General features: G+C 40.6%; 1 protein-coding gene across 4 annotated transcripts in view; it reads right to left on the reverse strand.

Moving 5' to 3' along the window:
- Window positions 1-18960, reverse strand: part of RPRD2 (regulation of nuclear pre-mRNA domain containing 2) — a 66830-nt gene that overhangs the window by 36429 nt on the left and 11441 nt on the right. The gene's annotated exons all lie outside the window — the stretch shown is intronic.

Below are 18960 nucleotides of genomic sequence, written 5' to 3' on the forward strand. Positions count from 1 at the left end.
GCAAGGGCTTTAGAATCCAATCGGAATGTGACCTTGGGCAAATTGCTTCACTTCCTCTTATCACCTCCTCTTACCATGCTTACTGCAGACAGACTCCTTTCATCAGCCAGTCCAGATACCACTCAAACACACCCAAGTCCTCCCATCTACTGGAAGGAAGACAGGCTCCACTGCTAGTGCTGCTACTTTCACCGCTAGATGGATGTTCTGGTAAGTTGGCAATTTGATCCCCTAAACACACCTACGTCAACCTTTCTCAAAGGCCCATGATAAGGCCCAATCAATTCACCATCTGGAACCTTGAGTAACGCCACCCCAAGTTTCACTGTTATCCTGGACACTTTTCATATTCATATGGATGATCCATCATGTTTTCTAGCCTCTCGATTTCTTGATCTCAAATTCAGTGACTTCCAAGAACCACTCCTATGTACATTTCTGACCACAACCTCCCATTTCCATTGTATTTGTTCTTCAATTTCAACAAACTCTCAGTTCTTTATTTTCTCTACAGTTTCATCCAATATTCAATTCTTTATTAATCAATTCCAGAGTCTTTGATTAATTATTTAAACCTTCATTGTCTTTTCTTCCTCCCCCGAAATTTATCCTTTCTAGCATATGCAACAAAATCCTAAATCTGGATTCATCTAACAGAATGTCTTTACTGCACCTTTCTTTCTGCTCCTGGGTTCTGCTGAAGAAAAATCACACCACCAGGAGGATTGAAACCATATAAATTCAGGCTACTTCAGTTGCACCCTCAACGCCCTCAGTCAGCATCTCTTCTCATTTGCTGTAAGAGCCATTTCAAACTTTGACCACTCTTGTCAAGCCCCATGTTACCGCATTCCTTCTCACTCTTGAGCGAGAAGCTTCCATGCAATTTCACAGAGAAAGTAGAATTCATTAGATGGGAATTACTTCTCTCAAAAAAGTGTATCTACCCATCCATATTTAATCCCATCCAGGTCAACGCATCTGAGTCAGTCAAGATCTTTCAGTTTTATATACTTGCTGTCTCCACTGGAACTGCTCTTAATGCCCTAATTACAGAAGCTACCTTTTCATTCATAACTCAAATATGCAATCTACTATACTAAGAGCTTTACATAAATTATGCGATCTCATTTATGTTGCCATTACTCCAAACAGCAATTACCAAGGTTAACAATAAATTCCAACTTATTAAAACCCAATGGAGATTTTTTAAAATGTTATTTCTTTGTGGCTTCGGGCAGACAGAACCATTTGTTAGTAATTCCTCCTTGGGTTTCTATCATAACCATTCTCCTGACTACTCCTCCCCACCCCCAACCTCTTTGGCTCCTCCCCCATATACCCAGGTGGGCAGGTACAGAGGCAGCTCTGCCTCCGGTCATGCTTTAAATGTCGCTGCTCCCCAGGGTTCTCTCCTGAGCGCTCTTTATTCACCCACAGGATAGTGTTTTAAGATTTCAGGTTTTAAGTCAGATAGTTGGTGCCACTCCTGGCTCTGTCATTTATTAGCTTTGGGTCCCATGTGTTACTTAACTCTTTTATTCGTCACTTTCTTTTTCTTTGTAAAATGACAACTTCACAGGTTGTTATAAGAACTGAATATATAAAGCATGAAAGGCAGTGCCTGGCACATAAAAAATGGAGTGCTATCAGCATAATCGTCCACCTCCATGCTTTTAACGACTACCACCTACGTATCCATGACTCCCACCCATACCCACAGATAGCAAGCCTGGATTTCCCTTTACCGGTCAATGCTAAGTTTCAGAGGCACCTTGAGCTTGATTTTTCAGTGTTTTAATAATAATCTGCCCCCTCTTCCATCTGTTATGGCTCCTGCAGTTAGCTAGAATTTTAGCAATATTTTAAAATAAATTTTATTGGGGGATATTGGGGAACAATGTGTTTCTCCAGGGCGCCAAGTCGTTGTCCTTCAATCTAGTTGTGGAGGGCACAGCTCAGCTCCAAGTCCAGTCGCCATTTTCAATCTTAGTTGCAGGGGGAGCAGCCCACCATCCCATGCGGGAATTGAACCGGCAACCTTGTTGTTGAGAGCCGGCACTCGAACCAACAGAGCCATCCGGCTGCCCCTCCTGCAGCTCAGCGGCAGCTCGTAGTAGTCTTCTATCTAGCTGTGGAGGGCGCAGCTCACTGGCCCACGTGGGAATCGAACCGGCAAGCCTGTTGTTCAGAGCTCGTGCTCTAACCAACTGAGCCCTCCGGCCGCCCTTAGCAATCTTCTTTGATTCCTTCTCCTCCCTATCTGACCCTCACCCCCATTTGATAAATCTCCAAGTGCAGCAAATTTTGTCTCCAATAGTATCTATCAAATTGATCCTCCCACCTCCTCCTTGCTGGGCTCACCGCCTTTGACCTACATCACTAAGCACAGCAATAGCCTCCTGACTGGTCCCCTCCGATTTACTCTCTACATCTTCTAATGTTCAAACATTACCTCTCAGATCAAATTATTTCTCATATCAAATCTGTCAATGATTTCCAACTTCTTACTGAAAAATGCCCAAACGCCTTAGTCTCCATGTTTAACCTGGATCTTAACCTTCTCTTCCAGTCTCATCTCTTCTCCCCTTCAAAAACCAAAGTTCCATCTTTAATGAATTACAGTTCCTAGAAACCTCTCCCTCCCACTCTGAGAATTTTCCTTTTCTGTGATTACCCATCCTGAATAATCTTTAGGATTTTCTTCTCATCCATAGGGAAACGTCCAAGATTTTCTATTTAATTCATGTCAGATTCCGACCCTCTATCTCATTTCTACTTCTTCCCAAAACAAGTCACCTCAGACTATTTTACTGCCACTTTCCCCAATGCCAACCCTCCACTCTAGTCAGAGCACTGAAGAAGTCCGGGAGCAACCTGGCCGAGGCCGCCTGGGAAGATGCCCACAGGCCGTGGGAGGTGAGAAGGCCCATCCTAATACTTTTCAAACCCTCTGGCACCTGGCTCTTGCTTACCTGTTTGGCCTCACCTTTAGCCACGCTCTGCCTGAAAGTTCCAGTCTGGTGACCTGCTCTTCGTTCTAATCTCCAAGCGCCACCCTCTTCCCTGGTCTTGCCGCCCATTTCAATGCGCTAGTTCCTTTTCTTTCTTCAAGTCTCAGCTTACACATCACGTCTTCCCAGAAGTTTCCCCTGACTCCACGTGACTTTGCCTTTGGTGCACCCTGAACTCCACCTGTCATAACACTTAGCACACTGCAGGGACCTCGTTAGTCTGCATCCGCATCCTCGGTAGAGTACTAGAAGCTTCCTGAACGTGAGACACTGACACGTCCTCGAGGACTAAGTCTGTGTCTGCACCTGGATCAGAGCCTTGGTTCCATAGGTGTTCAATTAATATCAGTTCAATGTTTGAAGGAGAATTTAAATTTCCGTGGGTAGGTAGGAAAGGGAAGAGCACTCCAGTGAGAAAAAGTCATGAGCAAAGGTGCTGAACAGGACAGTGCAATAAGGGTTTGTTTTGGAGAAGGGGGAATTTAGGCTAGCATTTTTAATTTATTTGACAAATACTTATAAAACACTTCCTACATGATAGGCACTGTTCTAAAGGTGATGCAAATATCAACTGATTTGTTATCTCCACTTAAGAGACAGAGAGAAGTAAATTGTCGGAATTCACAACTAATAAATGGTAAAGCTGGGATTTAACGACCATTGGTTCCAGAATCTTCGTTCTTAACCACTGTCTACTTCTATTTCTGCTGGACCAGAAAGGCTCGGGTGGAAGAACAGTGGGAGATTAGGCAAAGATGATAATTTCTGGTGGGATTTAAATAATGAGCTAAAAAGTGTTAGCCTTTATTCTGTGGCTATCAAGAAGCTATGAAAAGCTTTTATACAGAAGGGTGTTTCAGAAAAAGCAGCAAATAATTTTATTGTTAGAAATAACACAAAGAGCTAATAGCACTGCACCGAATCAACCAGACAAATCCAGATGGTGAGATATTCCACAGGACAACTGGCCCAGTCTCATCAACAAATCAGTGGCATGAAATGTACGAGACTCAAGGGACATAGCAATCTGATGTAATTAATTTGTGTATCAGATATAGGTTTGGACTAACCAGCTGTAACTGACATTGTTGGATCACCTGAAGAAATCTGAATGTGGTCTGGGATTAGATGAAATTGTCAACTGAAAAAAGGGATTAACTGCAAAATGACCTCATTAGAAAAAAATCTGTAGGAGAGATCAGAAGGGATATGGAATTAAGTTTTAACCGTTATTTCCCCCCCTTTTGCTCTATTTCCTGTATTCTAATTTTCTACAATACATACTTGCTGCTTCCAGAGTAATAGGTTATTAAAGAAATGTCATCACTTTTGCCCAGAAAGTTTAGCCGGTTGTCTTGAAGTGGTATGTATTTCAGCCTGGAACTCTTGTATGAGCTGCAGGCTCAAATATCCAACTGCCTACCCGACATCTCCTCTTGGACGGCTCAGACTTAACATGTGACTTTCTCATCTCTTCCTCCAAACTGTCTCCCCCTACAGTCTTCTCCATCTCAGTAAATGGCTTTTTTCAGTCGAAAATCTTCAGTCATCCTTGACTCCTCGCCATATCAAACTCACAATGCAGATCTCATTAATGCTACCTTAGCATGAACTCAGTTATATATAGAAAACACAGTGAATGAATATGTGTGTGCATATGTACATACAACTGTTACTAAACCTCGCCAATGAAAAGGTCTAAAAGTAATAATTTCCTAGTACCTAACACCCAGGGCTTCTTGGAGAAATGGCTGCTTCCACCATGTCAGGAAAGAAAGTTCAAGAGCTTGGAACATCTACCAGAAAGCAAAAAAGAGCTCAAAGAATTATGTCAAAAGGACACGCTACCTTCAAGGGGATCCCAGGGGCCAAATCTATGGAATGGACAAGTTCAGTGTCAAAATAAGTAACAGTCAGGATTATAATTCACTGAATAAAACAGCAATCATGAATACATATTGATGCAAGTATGTACGTAAATAAATAAATAAATAAATAATAAATAAATAAATAAATAAATAAATAAATAAATAAATAAATAAGGAAGGGGAAAGCCCTGCCTTATAATCAAATGCCAACTAATAAATGTACAAGGAATGATGGAATTTACAAAATCAGCATCTGGCAACCCTCACAGTAAAAACTGACTCAAGCAACAATCCTCCACGCATGTTAACGCTAGTGCACGCTGAACGCAGAACAGGGTCTTATGTAGTCTCAAATCACTTCCCCACAAAATACTCGCTTTACAGAGGCGAAAACTGGCACACGCCATCGTAACCAAGTGATAAAAGTGAACGCCACTATGAATGGGACAGACGGCCATTATGTTCCTCCAGAGACAATACAGTAAGAACATACCATCTCTTGTGCATTTTTGCCCCAAATGGCATAAACTGAATCTAAGAAGGAAACATCAGACAAACTCCAAATTTATAGTTATTTTCCATAAATGTCATGCTGATGAAAGGTAAGAAAGACTGAAGAACTGCTTCAGACTGAAGAAAACTGGGGAGGTATGACAACTAACTGTAACACATGACCCTGGACCTTTACAGACCATTATTGGGCTAACTGGCAAAACTCAACTGGGGTCTGTGAATTTGAGAGTAGTATTGTATCAATGTTTGCTTCCTGATTTTGGTGGCTGTACAGATGTTACACAACAACTGTCTCAATGTAGTGAACTATGTCTCCCCAAAATTAATAAGCTGAAGCCCTAACCCCCAGTGTGACTGTAGCTGGAGAGAGGGACTATGAGAAGGTAATTAAGGTTAAGTGAGGTCATAACCGTAGGGCCGTCTAAGAAGATAAGAGTGTCTTTGTCTTTATAAAAAGACACATCAGACACAGTAAGGAAAAGACCATCTCCAAGCTGGGAAGAGAACTTTCACCAGAAACCGAACCCTGGTGGCGCTTGATCTTGGGCTTTCCATCCTCCAGAACTGTGAGAAAATAAATTTCTGCTGTTTAAGACACAGAGTTTGTGGTACTTGGTTATGGCAGTCCACGGTCATTAATATAACTATATATAAGGAGAATACCTTTGTTTCTAAGAAGTCGACACTGAAGTATTAAATAGGGCATCATACTCTCAAACAGTTCAGGAAAAAGCGTGTGTATACGTATGTGGGTATATGTGTGTGTACAAAGACAACCATAAGATAAAGCAAACAATGTAAAACATTCATTACTAGGGAATCTGGGTGAAAGGTACACAAAAGGTCTCTGTAATATATTGCAACTTTAAATTTGAAATTACTTAAAAACTACAAATTTTTAAAAATACGTATTGCCTACCCATCTGAGTCATAATCACCTTTCGCGTGAATTACTGTAGTAGCCTCCTAACTGGTCTCCCGTTTCTACCTTTGTCCCACTTCAGTCTAATCTCAACTCAGAAAGTGATCCTTTGAAAGCAGAAATGTGACCATATTGCTCCCCTGCTTAAATCCCTCCGATAATGGCTCTCCTCCTCACTCAGGGAAAAGATCCAATTCCTTCCAATGGCCTGAAAGTCTAAACACCGGCCCGCTTTCTCTCTCCGCCTGCTTTCTCTTTCTGCTCCCCGGTCCCGGTCACCCTTCACCCCATCCTGGCCACCGTGCACCACACCCGGCATGCTCCCTGCCTTCGGGTCCTTGGAGCTCTCCGCTCCCTCTGCCCATGTATTCTCATGTTTTGCTCTCCCATCAGCTTTAAATCTCTTCCTAAATGTCACTTTCTCAGTGACTTGCTCTATTTCCCTGACCAGGAAAACTGCAACATCAGGCTGCAGCACTCCTATCATCCTTGTTTTCTTTTCCCACATAACACGTAATTTCCCAATATACATAATTGATTGTTTTGCTGGTCACCTCCCAACCCATGAGAACATAAGCCTCATGAGGGGAAGGATTTTTGTCAGTTTTGTTTAGAGCTGAATTCTCAGCACTTAGGATCATGCGAAACACATAACAACAGGCTTTTGTAGCTATTTCGTGAATGAATAAATCAGAAAAAAAGAGAAGGAAAATACAAGGAAAAGAAAAGGAGTGAAGAACAATGCGCCTTCTGCAAAACTACAGAATAGAAAGCGACTACTTCCTTTGAGGTACAGTTAGGTATTCTAGGGGCTGCTGTATGAATTAATCTAGATATAAAGTTAGTGTTCTCACAACAGTAATTCCTCAACAATCTAGAAACTAAGTACATAACCCTCTTGAAAGCATTATGAAGAGGGGAAAGAGACTGACAGTAGGAAAAGGGGGGTTACTGATTTAAGCTTAAGTATCTTCAAAATAAAATTGTTAAATTAACCTGGTGGCAGAAGGGTTACATAATTTTAACTTGACATATTATTAATATTTTACGTCTGCCCTGCCTTGTTCCAAAAATGGGTTAAGGCAGCTGATATAATATAGAAAGTGTTTTCAACCCAAGTGGCCCTTCAATCTGAGAACAAGCATGACGGCACAATGGAAAGAGCACGGCAGAAGAAATGTCAGAAGACCTGAGTTGTAACCCTTGGGAAGGATTAATTTCCATTAGCTTTAATCTGACTTCATTTGTAAAACGAGGATGGATGTTGAAACGAAAACAAAAAGAAAAGGCCACATGGACAAAAATGTTGTTTATAATTATAGAAAAACTAGAAGTACCCTGAAGAATAACAATAGTAGCTAAGTAAAGGTATATCCATATTATGCAGTTGATAAGTGTCTGTAAATAACATACAGATCATTGCATTAGAATTAGTGAAAAACACAGGAAAAAAAATGTACATATACCACATACAAAATCGGACAGTTATTTTCTAAAATTTCTACAATATGACTTTTTGTATTAAAAAAAGAGCATATAACTGATTTGCATTAGATTATCTATAATGTATCCTCTGGCTTTAATATCCTATAATTAAATAAATATTTGTGAGAATATTTAGTACAAAAATGGCAGTGCCACACAAATCAAAATGGCAGTACACCTTTTTCCAAAGAATCCATATCTTCTCTTTAAAAATATAAATCCTCTGACTTCCTTAAAATCACTTAGTTGTTCTTTTGAGGGTCAACAAGAATAATTATCTACTACATCAAGGTAATAGAACACTGAACTTTAGAGGAAATCTTGAGTGCCACGCTGCTCCACCAACCACTACGTGAGGACGGAACATTCTTTCCCATACAGCATCTAACGTCCCACACAGCATCTAACGTCCCACACAGCATCTAACGTCCCACACAGCATCTAACGTCCCACACAGCATCTAACGTCCCAGAGAGTATCTAACATCCCACAGAGCATCTAACGTCCCACACAGCATCTAAACTGGACACTACGAGTGTGAAAGGGGAGTTGATCACATCAGGACGTGGTCACCTACGTGTAGTGCTAAGCTAAGACCTAGCCTAAGCTTCTGTAAAATTAATGCATTCAAATGGTTTTGAAGGCCCCTTTTAGAGCTAAACTACAATTTTATTTCTCTTTTATGAACTTAAAATACTGAACAGTGCTATACTGTACAGAAGTCAGAGGTGCTTACTTTGTTTACTGAACTACCTTTTAAAAAAACAAACAGCTTAATATTTTGTTTGGGGGCTAGATTTACAATTAGTTTACCTGGGAACGGATTCACCAACAAACTTGAATGTACCTAAAATTCCCTCTTGATGAGGTGTCCTTGTTGGAACTGGAAAACAACAGACTAACTCAGTGATACCTTGGTATGGGAACCCTGGCACTGGATGTCCCCAGTACCCAAAGTCTTGTATTAATACCACATGCTCCATAAAATGAAGTACAAGGAACAGCCCAATACAGAAATTAGAGTTCTCAAGGTCTATAGGTTAATGGAAGTCACGTTATAGTTACACTTATCAGAATTCATCTATAAGTAGTCAGAACTTAAGAGCAAGAACAATTAACAACAAAGTTAAACAAATGTTCAGGGACAATGGCAATTATTTTCAAAAAGCAAGTAGAGGCCACAGAAAAATGCTAATGAACTGGAAGAAGTAATAAGATTATCTTCACAAAGATGAAGCGAAACAGAAGAACCAGTAAGCTTGCATCTCTCTAAATTTGCTGGTGGAATTCCAAGCATCAAAACATTCAACTGATTTAATTTCTGAGTGATTCACTCTATGGAATTATATCCTACCAATTACATACATCATATGTACGTATGAGGCTGTTTATCAAAAAAGCAGAAATACTGTAATTAGGAACAAATTTTAAGGCTCATCTTTGGTCTAAAGTACTATTTTAGAACCGGTCCCAAATAAAATAACTTCAATCAACTAAAAATTTCAAAGTTGTCTCTTAACATTTATAAGGTATCAACTCAGAAGTTCTTTAAATAATTTTCCACTCAGAACATTTGTTAAATATCATTATATACAATTATCTAGAAACCTACTAAACCCAAATATTGCCCGATTCTGAACAAATCTCTTCAGCGTTATCAGTGATCTGCAAAGAGCCAAAAAAAAAAACACCTAGAACCTAAATAACCACCAATAGTGGAGTTGGTTTATTAAATTAACAGTTAATGGAACTATTAAATATGAAGACCATACAGAAAATAGAAAAACAGTTTACATACTGAAAGGGAAAACAAAAATGCTGTATCAACCTTGACTCTTGTTACCCCTTATTTTCTATATCTAAGTCCTGTCAATCCTGCCTCCTTATAACTATATTTTTTCTGAATTTAAGAAACCATTGTTTATAACATGCACCATTTTGTGTGCCACCAAGAAATTTTAAAAGTACTTCCAATTAGTTGATTGAAGCCATCAACTGTAAAATGCACACTGATTTCAAACATGCAAAAATGTGAAAAAACCATGTGCAACTTAGAATGGATGGATGACATCATTTCTCTTTCATCCTCTCCTGCCCCATTCCCTGTGCCAGCACCTTATCAGTCTCTCATCGTTACTACAACAAACCTGCTGATCACTGATCTCTGCTTCTCGTTTCACCGCCTTCGATACGGTGGCCAGACTGCTGGGAACTTATCTCACGGATACGCTTTCCTCTCTGTGCAAAGATCTGAGTATAGATATTCTTCGTAACACTATTTCCAACAAACGTCTGGAAGCATCCTAAACATCCATGAACAGGGGCCTGGCTAAATAAGGTTACCACACCCAACTGAATTGCACATAACTATTAAAAAACACAAGGACATTCTATAGTTCCTTTAGAACTAGCTCCAAGATGTAAAGTGAAAAACACAAGATACAGTGGGCCTAGTGTGCTACTCTACACGTATGAAAAATACCAACAAGCATATACTTTCTATTCACAGAGAATGCCTCTGGGAAGACAGACAAGTAACTGCTAGTGATGCTGCTAGAGAAGGAAACCGAGGAATCAAGAGACCAGGGCAGTCATGATAGACGAATTTAGTTCTTATTGTACACCTTTTGGAATTTGACTTAGGCAAGTATTTATGTAGTTAAAATAATACCTTAAAGATTAAAAAGAAAATACTCCTCTGCTGCTCCATTTTATGCCCTTCCTCAAGACGGCTAAACCGCTCGTTCGCAGATAGCTGTACTGTTCCCTCGGAGCCCACCAGACCCCCGCGGCTTTGTACCCACCTCCATGCCAATCAGCTACTTAGCAGGTACACAATAAATCTCTTCTGTTGGGTAAATGAATACCAGCCAGGCCTCCTTTCCAAAATCTTCCCCCATGCTCCAAATTCTCTGCTTCTCTCTCCTATCAATTACCCCCAAATATGCATATTCTGGAGTCCCCTGGATAATACTACACAATGATCTAAGATGTGAAGAAATCATCCTTTACTCCCATACCTTGTTAACCAAGCCCTTTTTCCATAAGTCTACCGCGTTTCCCCGAAAATAAGACCTAGGTGGACCTTCAGCTCTAACGTGTCTTTTGGAGCAAAAATTAACATAAGACCCGGTACATTATATTATATTATTATTATATTACATTACATTACATTATATCATATATTATATAAGACCCGGTCTTATTTTACTATAATTTTTGCTCCAGAAGACGCATTCAAGCTGATGGTCCAGCTGGGTCTTATTTTCGGGGAAACACAGTAACTGGGCCAGGACCTCGGCTGAAATTATATGTCACTGAGCCTTTATTTCCATATCTTAAAATGAATATAATAGCTCAAACGGCTTTTGGAAGGCATCAATAATTTATGTGGACTAGCTGTACTTGTTGCAGAGCAAACCAAATACTTCACTGACAGTTGTTTTCTCCCAGTTGCCTTTCCTAAGCTAGTAGGCATCAGATGGGTAGGAAGAGAGGATGCCATCTAATTAAACTCATCTAAATTAAGATATGACAACAGTTTCTTCTTTAACTCTGGCCTCTGAAAACGGGGAGAAAAAAGGCTTTATGAATCTTAACTTGCCCACTCCCAGGACTCCCCTTGCTCCTTTTCTGGCTGCTAACACGTAGGAGGCCCGGGAAACATGTAGGCTGCCAAAAAATCAGAGGCCCAATCACTTGGGAACCCTTGTCTCCAAAGAAGTCTTAGAGCTTCAAGCCAATTGTTTTCTTCTCAGCTGACTTCAGAAATGCTTGGTCTGCCTGTAGTGATACTAACTATATTTACATGACTTGTTTAACTGTTCGTACCTAATAGCTATGCAGGAGAATAACTATGCACATATATTTAATCAGCGAAATGTTCTAAAGAGTTGATCAAACCAAAACTCCGTTCATGAATAATACAAATGTCAGTTGATCACACAGCCGAACTGTTTGCTCATAGATTTTTTTAAATGTTCACACTTCCTTTCATCTAAAATGATCTTACTCTTCTCCTTCCATTCATTAGAATTCTCATCTCAAAATCCAACTCAAATCCCTGGTCCTCAATGAAAGCTCTTCAAAACACTTCTATCTTTTTCTGCTCTGAACTCGGACTGCTCTTAGAGTTAATATCATGAAGTGTTTCACGCATCAGCTTTTCCTTGGCTAAACTGTAAACTCTTTGAAGACAGAATTATACCTTTTACTTCTTTTCTATGTATTTGTTGACTGCCTGTGTGCCTTCGTCTAACTTGGGCCCCCCAAACGTTCGATTACTTCTTTTCATCTTCAATGAGTATTTAGCACAACTATTGATTATTTACCTTAATGAAGGGAAACACTAGTGGGGCTGATCCAAACAAATTAATTCCCCAAACATTTCCCTTGAATATTTAGAATATGTCATACGGATTCTTTTAAGAAATTTACCTTGGTAATTATATGCTTAAGCTTACTTACATCATGATAATCTATCTCACTCCCCACACCTTATACTTCCCTAACAGGTGAGGAAGACAGATGCTGCAAAAGTAGGAAAGGATAACTCCTGAGAAAAACAATAGATTAACCAGGGTATCATCTGACATGTCAATATCAGTGCCAACACCCCCAACAAAGCACATCTGAGCCCAGGAGTTGTAAAATTATACATTTACAAAAAGTTTAGAAGAATTAGTTTCCACAGAACTTGTTGTCAACCAGTTGTCACAGTTAGATACTGTGCCCTGACTTTTTCTCTACCTATCTAATAAGAAAAACAGAGTCCAAAAAATACTCAAATCGTTAATTGATTTTTGACAACGGTGCATAGACAATTCAATGAAAAAATGATGAAAGGACTATCTTTTCAACAAATGGTGTTGAATCAGTTGGACATCCATTTAAAAAAAAAAAGACAAAAACAAAAACACAGGGCCGGGCCGGTGGCTCAGGCGGTTAGAGCTCCGTGCTCCTAACTCCGAAGGCTGCCAGTTCGATTCCCACGTGGGCCAGTGGGCTCTCAACCACAAGGTTGTCAATTCAATTCCTCGAGTCCCGCAAGGGATGGTGGGCAGAGCCTCCTGCAACTAAGATTGAACACGGTACCTTGAGCTGAGCTGCCGCTGAGCTCCAGGATGGCTCAGTTGGTTGGAGTGCGTCCTCTCAACCACAAGGTTGCCGGTTCGACTCCCACAAGGGATGGTGGGCTGCACCCCCTGCAACTAGCAACGGCAACTGGACCTGGAGCTGAGCTGCGCCCTCCACAACCAAGACTGAAAGGACAACAACTTGAAGCTGAACGGCACCCTCCACAACTAAGATTGACAGGACAACAACTTGACTTGGAAAAAAGTCCTAGAAGTACACACTGTTCCCCCAATAAAGTCCTGTTCCCCTTCCCCAATAAAATCTTTTTAAAAAAAAAACAAATACTGTATGGTTCCACTTATATGAGGCACCTAGAATAGTCAAATTCATAGAGACAGAAAGTAGAATGGTGCTCAGGACAGAGGAATGGGAGTTATTGTTTAATGGGCAAAGAGTTCCAGTTTAGAAAGACGAAACAAGTTCTGGAGATGGATGGTAGTGATGGTTGCACAACAATTTTAATGTACACAAGAAACACAAGAAATTGTTAATAATGGGACTGGGCGTATAGAGGAAGAAGACAGAAGGCAACTTTTCCTTTTCATTTTATAACACGCGTATTGTTTAACTTTTATTTACCGTGTACTTTAGTAATACAGTTTTAAAAACTAGGTAATGGTTCCCAGTATACTGAAGTCACCCACATTTGAAAACAACCCCCCTTCCACTACATAATCCATCGCAGCTACCTTCTCATTCAAATACTTGGAACTAACTGTCTATTACAATGGCCAGATATCTCTCTACTTCCTCACCATTCACTATTTAAAAAAATTTTTTTTAGTCATTTAATATTGAACCACAAAAAAAAAAACATGCAACTTATTGGTTGACATTCTTCTATAAAGAAGAGTTTCCCCGTTTTGCCCCTCCTGTTCGCTTTCTTTTCTTTTAATAACATGCCTATGGATTCGGGGGCGGGAGGGGTGTTTCTTCATTCATTACTGTTATTATTCTTTTTGACACAAACTGTCCCTCATGCAGTCAGTAAAATCCCTTCCGAGCAATCCCTTCTTGCACTCTGGCCCAAGGTGTTTGTTCCTTGGACCCGATGTTTTCTTCATAGGAAGATTTTATAAACTACTGATTCAATCTGGTTAGTATTTACAGAACTACTCAAATTTACTAATTCTTCTTGGATCACTCTTAATTTTTTTTTACAGGAATTTGTCCATTTCATTGGAATTTTCAAATTTCTTGCCATAAAGTTGTTGATATAATTTTTAAATTTCTACTTATTTATAGGCATATCTCCATTTCCATTCCCAATATTGTTTATTTATGCTTTCCCATTTTTCCCCTTAACAAAGGCCCAGACCTTTTCCCTTAACTCAAGACCCACGTATCTACCTGTCTAACTGGACATCTCCATTAACTACTACCTAAAAGACATCGCAAACTCAACATGTTAAAAACTAAACTCTTGGGAGCCTGGATGGCTCAGTTGGTTAGAGTGTGAGCCCTGAACAACAGGGTTGCCGGTTCGATTCCCACATGGGCCAGTGAGCTGCGCCCTCTACAACTAGACTGAAGACAACGAGCTGCTGCTGAGCTGCCAGAGGGACGGCCAGATGGCTCAGTTGGTTGCGGGATGGTGGGCTGCGCCCCCTGTAACTAAGATTGAAAACGGCGACTGGACTTAGAGCTGGGCTGTGCCCTCCACAACTACATTGAAGGTCAATGACTGATGGGTCCTGGAAAACCACACTGTTCCCCAACATTCCCCAAGAAAAATTTAAAACAAAAACAAACACAAAACCTACACTCTTGATCTCCCCCAAATCTTGTCCACTCAAAGCCTTCCTCACTTAGTCAATGACAACTCCATGCTTCTATCACTCAGGACACAAACCTGGGAATTATCTTTAATTCCTCTCTTTTTCCTCATGCTGTTAGCAATCTGTTATCACCTTGATTCCTGCCAGTCGGTGAAAGCCACAATCACCTCTCCCCGGGACTATTACAGTGCTATTATAATAGGTCTCTCTGCTTCTGTCCACTCCTCCCAGTAGTCTAATCTTACCACGGCAGTGGAAGAGCCTTTCAAAATGTAAGCTTACAACCTGGGAATTTACTTTAGATCCATCTTTCATTTCATTCATCCATACATTCACTGAACTTTTAATTTCAACAACTGTTATTTTTCATTTCTAACATTTCACTTTGGTTCTTTTACAAATCTATGTAAGCACGGCTGAGAGCCTTTCATTTCTTGCTATCTTTTAGATTCCATCTTTTACTAATTTAAACATTTTACACACAATTGTTTTTTATTTTGTATCTTACCATTCCAACAGTTTAAGTCTTTAGGGGTTTGTTTCTACCAGATCTCACTCATAGTGGCTGATTTCCTTGTGTTTCATAATTCTCTTTTATCGTGAGCTTATATTTTGTTGCATTTTATCTGTGGGAAGTCAGAGAGCCTAATCAGAAGGCGCTTCCTCTCAAACCATTATCTGCATTGGCTCTGGCGAAGTCAGGGGTGGTTCCGACCTTGGTCCGATTCAGCATCCTCCTCACAGAGCTTTCACGGGCTGGAGGCCAAAGCCACCGTCTCTCTTTTGTGCTTATATGGGCATTTGCCTTTAGGGCAACCTTGGCTTTCCTGTGAACTGATTCTTCACAGTGAAGAATGTGAGCTGATTCTTCACTTTTGTAAGTGACAACAGACCCTGAGAGAGCTCCCTTACTTTTTAGCGCACCCACGAATGAATCAAAATGATGCCTGTAAGCTTCCATACATAGACTCTCAAATAATTTCCATAGACACTGCCCCCTCCAGGGGGAACCTCTTCATGTGTAGTGCGCAGAGTGACTTCTTCCCAAAGTGTACAGCAGGATAAGGGGGGAAAAGAGCAACTTTACAGTGAAGAAGCCTGACGAACACTACTGCAGTAGGGGATCGCGGCCTGCATCATCAGTGATGTCATGTGGCTAGGATACCTTTGGTATGATGTGATGAAAACGGCACTTTACCTCTATGTTCTTCTTCCCAGGAACCTATAACCCAACTAATCCATAAAACACCAAAGAAACCCAAACTGAGGGACATTCTACAAAATAGCTGATCAATACTCCTCAAAACTGTTAAAGACTGAAGAAGTCTAAAGAGACGGGATGACTAAATGTAATGTGGAATTTTGGATAGGATACTGGGACAGAAAAAGACATTAGGCAAAAATCAAGGAAATCCACAAATAAAGTACGGCCTCTACTAATGTCAGATGTTAACACGAAGCGGGGTATACGAGAATTATCTCTGCAACTTTTCTGTAAATCCAAAGCTATGCTAAAGTTTATTTTTTAAAATTACGTTAACTGTTGGGGCTGGCCTGGTGGCTCAGGCGGTTGGAGCTCCATGCTCCTAACTCCAAAGACTGCCGGTTCGATTCCCACATGGGCCAGTGGGCTCTCAACCACAAGATTGCCAGTTCAACTCCTCAAGTCCCCCAAGGGATGGTGGGCTCTGCCCCCTGCAACTAGCAAAGGCAACTGGACCTGGAGCTGAGCTGCGCCCTCCACAACTAAGATTGACAGGACAACAACTTGACTTGGAAATAAAAGTCCTGGAAGTACACACTGTTCCCCAATAAAGTCCTGTTCCCCTTCCCCAATAAAAATCTTTAAAAAAGTAAAAAAATAAAATGAAATTATGTTAGCTGCAATTTTTGCAGGATTTAGTTATGTTTTCAGTGGAAGGATCCTGCAAAATAGCTAATGTGCCATCTAACCAGAAACAGAAGTCGTCCCATTCACCCTTCGGCCCAGCACAATTGTGTGCCTTCTCAGAACCATGCGCCCCTGAAACTCCTCTGGCAAGCTCGCTCCACCTTGAGTTTCTGGACAATCACTTGTTCTGATCTCTCCTCCACCCACCCAGGACACCTGTTCTTCTGCTAACCCCCGAAACTCTGGTGTTTCTCCCGTTCTTTGATTGGCCCTATTCTCTTCTCACTTAAAACACTGCCCCTCGAAGCGCTCAGCCACTAACTACTATCAATAGGCTTACAATTCCCAGTCTGCCTCTCTAGCCCAAAGCTCCCTCCACAATATGTATATGAACAGATTTAAGTCAGTCAGACCTGGCTTCAAAGCCCAGCCCCTATTTCCAACTGCATGCCCCTTTAGAAACACTGCTTTCCTTCGCTATACAATAGAACAGTGCCTACCTATTCAAAGGTTGTCGATGTCTCATGGCATAATCCACACAAAACTCCCTGCATAGCATCAAGTACAGAACCATCAACAAATATTAGCCAATATTAGGATTATAAGCATTATCTAAATGGCTAATTCTCTACTACCAACTCTTCTCACATGGCCTCTACCGTGTTTCCCTGAAAATAAGACCTAACCTGAAAATAAGCCCTAGCATGATTTTTCAGGATGACATCCCCTGAACATAAGCTCTAATTCGTCTTTTGGAGCACAAATGAATATAAGATCCGGTCTTATTTTCGGGGAAACACGGTATACATTCCTACGTCGTATGTTCAAACCTGCTTTCATCATCTAGCTCTTCCTCCCAAATTCCCTGTCACCCAAGAACGAATCCACAGCATCCGTCTTCCAAGCTTTCCTCTAACTTCTTCCCCAACACGCAACTGGTCAGCAAGTTCTACCAAATTCTACTTTCTAAACACCTTAGATCCTTTCTGCCCTCTCCACTACCACCATACTAATTCAGATCTTTGTCATTTGGTTAGATCACCATAATGGCATCCTAACATTTACCCGAAACGTATTCTTTCTTTTTTTGTAATCATAATATCAGTGTCAGATACTGCAGTTTACGGTGTTGTTTTAAAGGCCAAACAGTATTTTTGTTGGCATAATACAAAGCAGCTTTGCTCATCTTTCTTGGTTATCTTTATCTCTTTCCTATTCACTCACTCACCGCCACCCCTCTAACTTGCAACACAAACTCCTTACTCTATTTACCAGCTCAGGCAACCCCTGACTAACTCCCCTCTACCCTGTCACCTCCCACTTACAGGGTGGATCTGCACCTAAGGGAACAAACCCTCCATAAAAAAAGTATCTCTCCTTGAGGAAAGAAAGGATTTAGACCTCCATTAGGGCAAGCTTTCCCAAGTTGGTCAAGAAAAAAATCAAAACTTCAAGCAATTTTGAACAACTAACCAGAGATGGATGGTTCTGAAAGCACCGGTCAGAGAGTGAAATATGCAAAAAGTCCAACCCAACCATTTGCATCACACTTGACAATTATAAGGGCGTCTCAGGCAAAAAGACCAAGGTCAAAGGAAGCAGCAAAGCTAGGAGCAGCTGATGATTCCTATTAGAGTACTAATCTGTTTAATATTTATGTTTTTATCAATTCATATTTTACTTGATGTTTTAGAATATGATTATTTTAAAAGTATGAAAGGGCTGGCCCGGTGGCTCAGGTGGTTAGAGCTCTGTGCTCCTAACTCCGACCGGTTCGATTCCCACATGGGCCAGTGGGTTCTCAACCACAAGGTTGCCAGTTCGATTCCTCGAGTCCCGCAAGGGATGGTGGGCAGCGCCCCCTGCAACTAAGGTTGATAAAAATAAATAAATAAAAGCATGAAATATATTCAATATCTGACCTTGCTGATTTGATTTCGGTATTGGAATTCTAAAAGCTTTGAATAAAATCCAAATTTATACTGAATCAGTATTACAAAAAATAACTTTCATCCAGTGTTACAGTCACTATTGTAGCTTGAATGCCTACACACAGTTACTTTCTTTTTAACATACGTTCTGCCCCTTATGTCTTAAAAATCATGCTTTTTATTCCTTCTCTGTCTTTTCCATCCTCACTTGGCCATGTGTACCTCTGACGTCACTCCCTGCTTCTGATGCATACCTTTGTTTATATTTGGGATGCCTTCTTTCACCTGCATCCCATCTTTTTGAACGTTTCCTCCACGAAGCCTTTTTCACTACACACAAATATAAGTTGGTGCTCTCTGTTCTTTAATTGGGGGTTTCCTAGAAAAATTTCCATAACAAAGCTTCCCAAAGCATGTTTCTC

Source organism: Rhinolophus hipposideros (assembly GCF_964194185.1).
Source record: "Rhinolophus hipposideros genome assembly, chromosome: 19".
NCBI lineage: Eukaryota > Metazoa > Chordata > Mammalia > Chiroptera > Rhinolophidae > Rhinolophus > Rhinolophus hipposideros.